We start from the raw sequence: 9584 nt of genomic DNA on the forward strand, positions 1-9584 counted from the left end.
CCTTCTTAGCCAGGACTGGGCAGCCAGAGATAATAATAAATATTATTATTATTATTATTATTATTATTATTATTATTATTATTATTATTATTACTATTACTATTATTATTATTATTATTATTATTATTATTATTATTATTATTATTATTATCATCATTATTATTATTATTAAGGTAATGAGCTGGCAGAATCGTTAGCACGCTGGACGAAATACTTAGCGGTATTTCGCCCGTCGCTACGTTCTGAGTTCAAATTCCACCGAGGCTGCCTTTGCCTCTCATCCTTTCGGGGTCGATAAATTAAGCACCAGTGAAACACTGGGGTCGATGTAATCGACTAGTTCCCTCCCTCCAAATTTCAGGTTTTGTGCCTATAGTAGAAAGGATTATTAGCAGCACTATTGAGGAGACAAACTGGCAGAGTCGTCAGCAAGCCGGACAAAATGCTTATCAGCTTTTCTTCTAGTATTATGCTCTGAGTTCAAACACCACCGAAATCGACTTTGCCTTTCATCCTTACAGGGTCGATAAAATGAGCACCAGACGAACACTGGTGTCGATGTGATGACTTACCCATTCCCAAAATATTGCTGGTCTTGCGCCAAAATTTGATACGATGATTAGTATCACTTTTAAGGAAATGAACTGGTACAATAGTTAGCAAGTCAAACAAAATGCCTAGCATTTCGTCCGTCTTTGTGTTCTGAGTTCAAATTCTGCCGAGGTCGACTTTGCCTTTCGTACTTTCGGGGTCGATAAAATAAATACCATCTGAACACTGGCGTCGATATAATCGACTAATCCCCTCCCTCTGAAAATCTTAGGGTTTGTACCCTATGCTAGAAAGGACTATTAGTAGCACTATTTAAAGCGGCGAGCTTATAGAATCATTAGCGCTCCCGATAAAATGTTTAGCAGCATTTCTTCCCTCATTAAGTTCTGAGTTCAAATTCTTCCAAGGTCCACATAGCCTTTTATCTTTTTCGGGGTCGATAAAAATGAGAACAAGCTGAGCACTGAGATTGATGTAAGCGACTAACCCTCCCACAGAATGTCAGGCCTTGTGTCTAAAGTAGAAAGAATTATTAGGAGCTCTATTTTAAGCTTTGATGCAAAATAATCGAATAGACGATGTGTCTCATATTGAAAGCTCTCAGCTCTACACATTTCGTTATGTTTTTGGTCAGGACATTATTTACATGACTGAAAATCGAAAACTTCGTGTCTGTATAAGAAATCAATATGTGTACAAGCTGCTTTTTTAGGGTTAAAATGTTTGAAGTTGATGTATCTATGAATTGCATGAAAGTTATCTTCGTTTTCAGTAACTTATAGAAAATCAATTATTAGAAACATAAAAGAGTAAGTCTGTTAAAATTTTCTATAAAAATAAATCTCTGGTCTGTTTATGCATGTTAGTGTATCTGCCCTTATGGAGAGTTCATTGAAAAGTTCGATAACTTCTGCTGCCCTTGACCTTCATCTGGGCATGATGAAAAGAGACCAAATCATTTTGTGGGCAATATATGATGAAGGTATTGAAATGACGGAGTGATGTAGAATTGTATAATAGGAAGGGGTGAGAGGCCGAGAGAAAGGCAATGTGAGGGTGGGGAGAAGTCTGAGGTTCGAGGTGACGAATGAAGTAGTAAAATTGGAGAGGGAAGATATTGGAAAGTCAATGCCTTATAACAAGTACTACGAAAAAGGGTTGTTCAAGTAACGAACTGAAGGAGGGAAAGTTATGTAAATGGAGAAAGAAACAACGAGCAACAACAAGGAGAGAGTCAGTTAAACAGTAAAAGGTACTCATAGTATTTTTATATTATTGTTTATAGAGGAGGGTGGAAACGCTACAGAAATGTTGATAGAATTTGATACGAAGTGAACAGAGGAGGGAAACAAAAGAATTGGAGTGGGTAGCAAGAGTCACAACCTCAAGCAAGATAAAATGAAAATATATAGTTCAGGTAAAGAGAAATGAGAGGGAGAAGTGGTTAACGGAGGGAAATGCTAAAAGAAAATCTGACCTTTAAAATCTATTAACGTGAAGGCGCGGAAGAATAATTTTAATTTAGAATCATTAGTAAAGACACATACATAAATTCCTTTATTTATAAGCACCCACAAATAAACACATACATACATACATACATATATACATACATACATACATACGTGTGTGTGTGTGTGTGTGTGTGTGTGTGTGTGTGTGTGTGTCTCTGTGTGTGTGTGTATGTGTGCGTGTGTGTGTGTGTGTGTGTGTGTGTTGGAGAATTTGTTTTGGGCGTTTGAAAATGCTCTAGGCATCTAAAAATATGTAGTCGTTTATAAATTTTGTAATAAATTTATTCAAATACCAAACCGGTTTCGACAACTTTTGTTTATCAATAGTGAAAAATAAATAAATCCTCACTTGTCATTTAAGCAAATTATAATGCATTCGAAATAATTTCTTTAAAAGGCATACACATCACACACACGCGCGCGCGGGCATGTTTATACTGTTTATACTGTTGTACAAATATATACAAAAATATACTGTTTATATTGTTATACAAATATATACAAAAATATATACAGTTTATACTGTTGTACAAATATATACAAAAATACAAATACGCAAGAGTATAGGAATTCATACATACATACACACACGCATACTTATACATACATGCATGCATGCATGCATACATACATACATACATACATACATACATACATACATACATACACGCATGTGACCTTTTTACTCATTGAACCTAGGAAAATCTTATAGAGGGAACTGAGTGGAGAACATGGTGAGTGGGGTTTGGAAAAAGGGGGGATGAAATGTAAGGAAATTGAATACACATTCATATCTTAGTGAGCAGATGTTACTAAGTTGAAGATGAATTCTATCAAGTCAAAAGAAAAATTTGCTTGCTTGTCTTTTATGTTCCTTTGTGAGTCAGTATGGAAGAAGAAGGAGAGTCAAAAGTATGTTTCCTGTAAGTTAAATTCACAATTTGATTTTGATTCTCTCTCATGTGGCTAATTCCTTTGTGAAAAGCATGAACGTCACAACTGGTTTCATCGAAACCAAAAGCAGCATTAACCTAATGAACAAAATATATGTATCAAAAGTATTGCACTAGTGAATTCAAAGATACAGTCTTCAGCGATGCCACAATTCCACTGTTACATGTAGGATAACGGTATCAATATGTAATATTTTTATTTTCTTTTACCTCTTTTTCTTTGGAGTTTTGATGCAACATTATACCCTTTGCAACATATATAAAATAGTATCCAACACAGATATTTTAAGTATTAGTTTCTATGATGATGGTATCACTGAGTTATTTCATTTTGTAAGTTATTTCCTAAAATTATAATTTTCACGCCAACGCGTGTACAGTCTTGTCATCTTCTTAGTGACTTTGTCATCATTAATTCAATACATATAATGAAGTCAATGCTTCCCTATAGAGATCCAATATATTGCTGTATTTATTGAAATCATTAAAATAATATTAAATCATAGACTATTGTCTTTTCTATTATTGTCTTTAACTCTTTAATACACACTGCATTAAATATGGTAACACGAAATAGGCTGGTTTAGAGACAAATAACATTTCTACTACAAGCACATGGCCTGAAATCTGAGGGGAGGAGACGAGTCGATTAGATCGACCCCAGTACGCAACTGGTACTTAATTAATCGACCACGAAAGGATGGAAGGTAAAGTCGACCTTGGTGAAATTTGAACTCAGAACATAGTGACGGGTGAAATACCGCTAAGCATTTCGTCCAGCGTGCTAAAGATTCTGCCAGCTCGCCGCCTTATTTTAGAGACAAATAACATTGATCATGTGATTTATTTGAACACAATCTGCAGGAATATGAGTCAATGTATTCGTAGTCATTTAGATACAATTGTTATTGTTGTTGTTTCAAAACTACCCCTTGACATTGTCCCCAAACAGGCATCAACTGCATACACCTAATATGTTATTATTCATTCCCAGGTAGTTGTGTCATAGACCAACTCTAGAAACCACCACAACTATCCATTTCGTTACTCCACTATTCGTCCTCTCTTTTTTTATATTTGAATTTGCATGAATTATTTTAGTTGCTTAGATTACAGATGAGTAAACTACCAAGGAGTGAAATTATGTGGTTAAAAATAGCAGCCAAAGCTCTCCAAATCATACCTTGTTGTCTTGACGAAAATTAGTCGGAAAACATACTCTCATAAATGGAAAGTTAGGAGGGATTTCCTGCTTTTGCCAATCTATGTTCGACAGGAGCTAACACGTGGTCAAACAGCGGTATCAACAGATAATTAAAGTAGGCAGAATTCTTTCAGCAAAACTATGACAGATGAGTAAACTACCAACTATGTAGTTAGAAATAGCAACCAAAGCTGTTGTCTTGAGGAAAATTCGTTGGAGAACATACTCTCATAAATGGAAAATTAGGGATTATCTTGCTTTTTGCCTCTCTATGTTCGTCAGGAGCTAACCCGTGGTTAAACAGCGGTATCAACAGATAATTAAAGTAGGCAGAATTTAACATCCTTCAGCACAACAATGACAGTAATGACGCTACAACTATAACAAGCAATCCTCTACGTCGCCGCTGGAAATAGCAATCAAATCTCTCTCAAATCACACCATGCTATCTTACAAAAGATAAGACACACTGGATAATATAGTTCAGTGTGAGAAAATGAGGGCAGTATCGAGCATAGTTGGAATGGTCTTGATCAAACAACAACCATAAGAAACAAAGAATAACTATACTAATGCAGCTATGGCGCCAAATCTCCACAGAATACATAGTATTACAGTTCTTTCTCAACAGATATGCTAGATTTTATCCAGTGCTTCGGTTTGAGCACAGAATGAAGGTTGATAATGCTAACAAGATACAATTACACAATTCTTCAGTTGATATCCCAACTGGTGCTCGACAACGTGCATATCATCTATGTATTTTTCAACATTTATTTCTTTACGACATAATTTAAAGACTTAATGCAAGGGAAGGAGAAAAGATAGGAACATTGTGAAATTGTGGACATCAGCATTGACTCTTTTTTACAAGACACACAATTAATGGTGAAGATTATTTTACGATTCATATTCTTCCATATCAAAATTGAAGGCAAAGGAACAGTATAATCTCCAACTAGGAATAGAAATCGAAACATGATACCAATTTGCAAAATATGATAACCAATTAAAGACATTATCGCAATTTCTGAGTTTTTTACGGGATGTTTTTTCCCGTGAAGGGATTATTTCATTATGCTTTAAACTCATTAAATGACATTTTCTTAATGAATATGTGCGTAACTAATACTAATCAATCAACTGAAATTACTCAAAAACAAAAAAATGATCATGATAATTTTTTTACTGTGCCGCACATAAGACGTAGCAACATTGTTTCAAGTTGATTTCTTTTTGCTGGAATAAACTCCAGTGTTTTACTTTTAGGGCTTTATTCCCTGAGTAATTCAAAATGTGGTATAGATGTATCATGATGCCCCTTAATGCATATAATGGTATGGAATATACGCACAGCTGGAAATAACTTTCGTGAGCCATCTTTGGTACACCTATGCAAGGGTGGTTCTTTTGGTGAACCTGGGTGAAATGTCAGTATTTAATATAAGGATCTAGCGTTCTTCACGTCTTTACGTTCTGAGTTCAAACGCCGGGATCGACTTTGCCTCTCATCCTGTCGGGGCAGATAAAATAACTACAAAGTTGAGCACTGGAGTCGACCTAACCGACTTAGCCCCTCCCCAGAAATTGTTAGCTTTCTGCCAAAATTTGAAGCCAATATCAGGAAGGCAATCAAAAGGGCCAGTATTTTTTACTTCAAATTGTATAAGATGTATTTGCATGTCGTATCTATATTCTTCGGAATCCTTAATTTTTTTTTCTACCTTAGGCAAAATTTCAGTGGGAGAGTATAGTTGTTACCATCGACTACTTCACTGGTACTCTGTCTTAATGATTCCAAAATGATCGAGAGTAAAGCTGACTGACTACTGCGAGATTAGAGCTCAGACACTAAAAACCGGAAGAAATATAGCTAAGCATTTTTTTCTGACGCTCTAATGATTCTGTCATCTCACCGAATCGTTAGTACTAAATCTAGTAGTGATGACTGTTATTACATAAATTTCAATTGTGTTACATATCGCAAGCAAGTCAGCTTGATAGACCTATCAGTAAGTTATCAAATAATACAACATATACAGAGAATTATGATGAAATGTTTATCACTACTACAGCTACCTTAGTTAAGTAAAACAGGTAGCTAAAATACAGCATGACAGCTATTTATGGGTAAGGCAATCATTGAAAATTAAGTATTTTTGTCATATGTGTATGACAACACTGGTGTACAAACAAAGGACCTTAAGAGTGGTAGTCTAATAGTAGTTGTTACTCTATAAGATTTACAAGATTTTGTCTTCAAAATATTTATTCCAATGCGTTATTATTATTCCAAATTTTAACGACTTTATCCAGACTCCTATTCCTGAAAAAGTAATGTTTAATAATTATGTCATTTCTCTTCATAAAACAGCAATTTCATTTCCTAGACTTTTGGTGTTATTGAGCAACAATGAGAAGTGTTTATCAAGCAAATTTCACAAAAACATAGCAGATCGCTTATTTTGTCAACAAAAGCCAAAATTACTTATACCCGATTCGAACTGAGAAGTAAATCAGTTGAACTTCTCCTTCATCTACATAGTCCAATTTTAATTTTCTTTTATATATTAACATGGAGCTAAAATCGATTTGAATTTATCAATGCTCTGTATATTTTATTCTATAAGATATTTCTTTCGCAATATTTCAATAATGACAAAGTACGAGGGGCTGCTGAAAAATTCCTGGCTTTAAGGATATTGCGAAAGGCCTGGTTGGAGGTCCAACCTTCCGAGTTCTTTTACATAACTTAAAAAAACTGAAGGACCGCTGCAATAAGTGTGTGAACCTGAGAGGGGAATATGTTCAATAAAATCATAACTAACTGATTCTCCTGTATTATCTTTTACCCAAAGGCAGGAGCTTTTCAGCACACACACACACACACACACACACACACACACACACACACACACACACACACACACACACACACACCGTACAAAGGACCGATATTGAGAGAGAAGAAATTCGGCGATGGGACATTCAAGAATTTTATAAAAATTAATAGTGCAAGAGAAGAGAACCGGCATTAACAATATGGTGAGCAAATTATTTCGTATTTAAGCTCTTCGAGAAACTGTTTCCTGCCTAACATTGGACTCATTTGAAATACATCATATTAAAGTGCGTGTAATCTCATGGGCTAAAACAATGAGCCTCTAAAGTGCATGCTCGACCCTGTGTAAATAGCAACCAAATTTCTATTAAATCACACCTCACAATCTTAAATATAAAAACACACAATAGACAATGTATACCCCTGATATACAAAACATTCGGAATACTCATGGCTAGAAAACCTTTCACCATAGTTTCGCCTAAAGAAGACCCATCAGAGGATAACAACATTACATCTCCTCGAGTTAAATTCACTAATGTATACGACCTCTAGATAAGATCATGCATATCTTGACTTTATGAATTCCAAATGTTATTTGTTTTAAATATGTGATTCTTATTTGTAAATTTTCTAAATATTCAAAAGATGGATACCTATACATCCAATTCACTTAAAATCATACTGAATTCATTGCTTTATTAGGTTAAGGATAAGCTTTTTCGAAATAAAAGGTTGAAATAATATATAATTATTTAATATTTCAATAGTTAGGCGGATCTCATGTGTTAAGAGAGCGTTAGACATTGCCACTGTTCTAGTTTGGCAAAAAGATAATTATTATTGTTTTCTTATTACGAGAGATGAGCCCTTTGCTCAGGTTTTTGTACACTAGTGTTGAAATTTTTATAACATTTACCAACATATTTACAGCATAAATATAATTAAATATCTTCAGTCAAGAATTGAAACTGATTATAAGCTCAATCTCCCAGCTACGCAGTAATTAAACCTTGTTATCCAAGACATATGGCCACAAATTTATGTTTGAATTGAGGTAATGAGATTACGCGACGTTCATGCGCTTCTTAAGAGAATTTTATGAATATATTTTATTAGCTGCGAACAGAAATCGATGACGGGTCGTGAACCTGTCTGGTTAGGAAATATAAACAGAATCTGGGGGGAAATTGGTGATACGCGTCTACAAATATCATTTAATAAAATCAACAAATTTGGATTAAGTTCGTTCGTCTACCATATGGGTACGAGAGTAATGATATTTCAAACATAACCCTCCTTTGGAGAGAAACATAGTTTTTAGTGTTTACGGTAGTATTAAGCATATAGGCTTTGGTCAGGACCTTACCTTTATTCTACAGGAAATTAATATCGACTGATTATTAAATCACTGATAAGAAACAATAGGCGCTCTAGCAGGATATGATTTATTATTTTATCGACCAGAAACAACCATTACTAGTGGAAGTTGTAAACGATGGGGAAAATTAAAACAATACCTCCAATTTTAGAAGGGTTAAACGAAAATTGCTGATACGTTGGTTAGAATCAACATATCAAACTTTTTATTTATTGATGAAGTAGATGATATCAGTAATCATAAGATTAATTATATGTCACGCAACATAATGGGATGTTTGTTTTTAACCAGATATGCATAAAAGAACAATGTTAGCTACAGAAAATTTATTAGTAAAGATCACCATTCATCTATGTTATTCAGAGATTATTTAATGTGTGTCTGAATAGGAAATAATTTTTTTTAATTTTATATGAAAAAATGTGGTCTCTAATTTCAATTAGTATTTGGGAAAAACTGCAAAACTTCAATAATTTCTGTATGGCTCAATTTCATCTAGAGCAAGTCAGTCTGCTGGGGGTCAATCACTACTCAGTCCCAACCTCAGAAGAGATTGTATATATGCCCTACAAGCTAATGAAACCTTTGTCAATAAATTAGTGTCTCGCCAATTATCCATGTCATCATACTGAGTGTTCCACAGATTCCAATGTTGTCATAAACAGTAAGAATCTAGTGATATGCCAAAAGATAAAGAGAAGTCTAGCATTTATATAGAAAATGCGAATGTCGAAGCAATCTAGGGTGGTTGACTCACGAAGAGACCGAAAGCAAAAACAAATGGCAGGGGAAATGTGTAATCTGTGAGATGTAAGACAAAAAGAGGATTTAAGGTGTGATGAAAGGGTGGAGAAGATTTTAACAGAAGCTAGGTCAGTTGAAATGAGAGGAAAATGATATCGAAGGCTGTTTTATTCTGTCTGACATTTCGATGACGACATTGTATGCCATAGAGTAATGCGTAAATGTCTGTAAGTTATATATTTATTATGCCTGTCGTTGGTTTTGTTATTTTTAATCAGCAGGTTGCATATGTAATCATCTTATAAGTAAGTAAGTAGGTAGGTGGGTAGGTAGGCAGGCAGGCAGGCAGGCAGGCAGGCAGGCAGGCAGGCAGGCAGGCAGGCAGGCAGGCAGG

Source organism: Octopus bimaculoides, chromosome 1, assembly GCF_001194135.2.
Source record: "Octopus bimaculoides isolate UCB-OBI-ISO-001 chromosome 1, ASM119413v2, whole genome shotgun sequence".
NCBI lineage: Eukaryota > Metazoa > Mollusca > Cephalopoda > Octopoda > Octopodidae > Octopus > Octopus bimaculoides.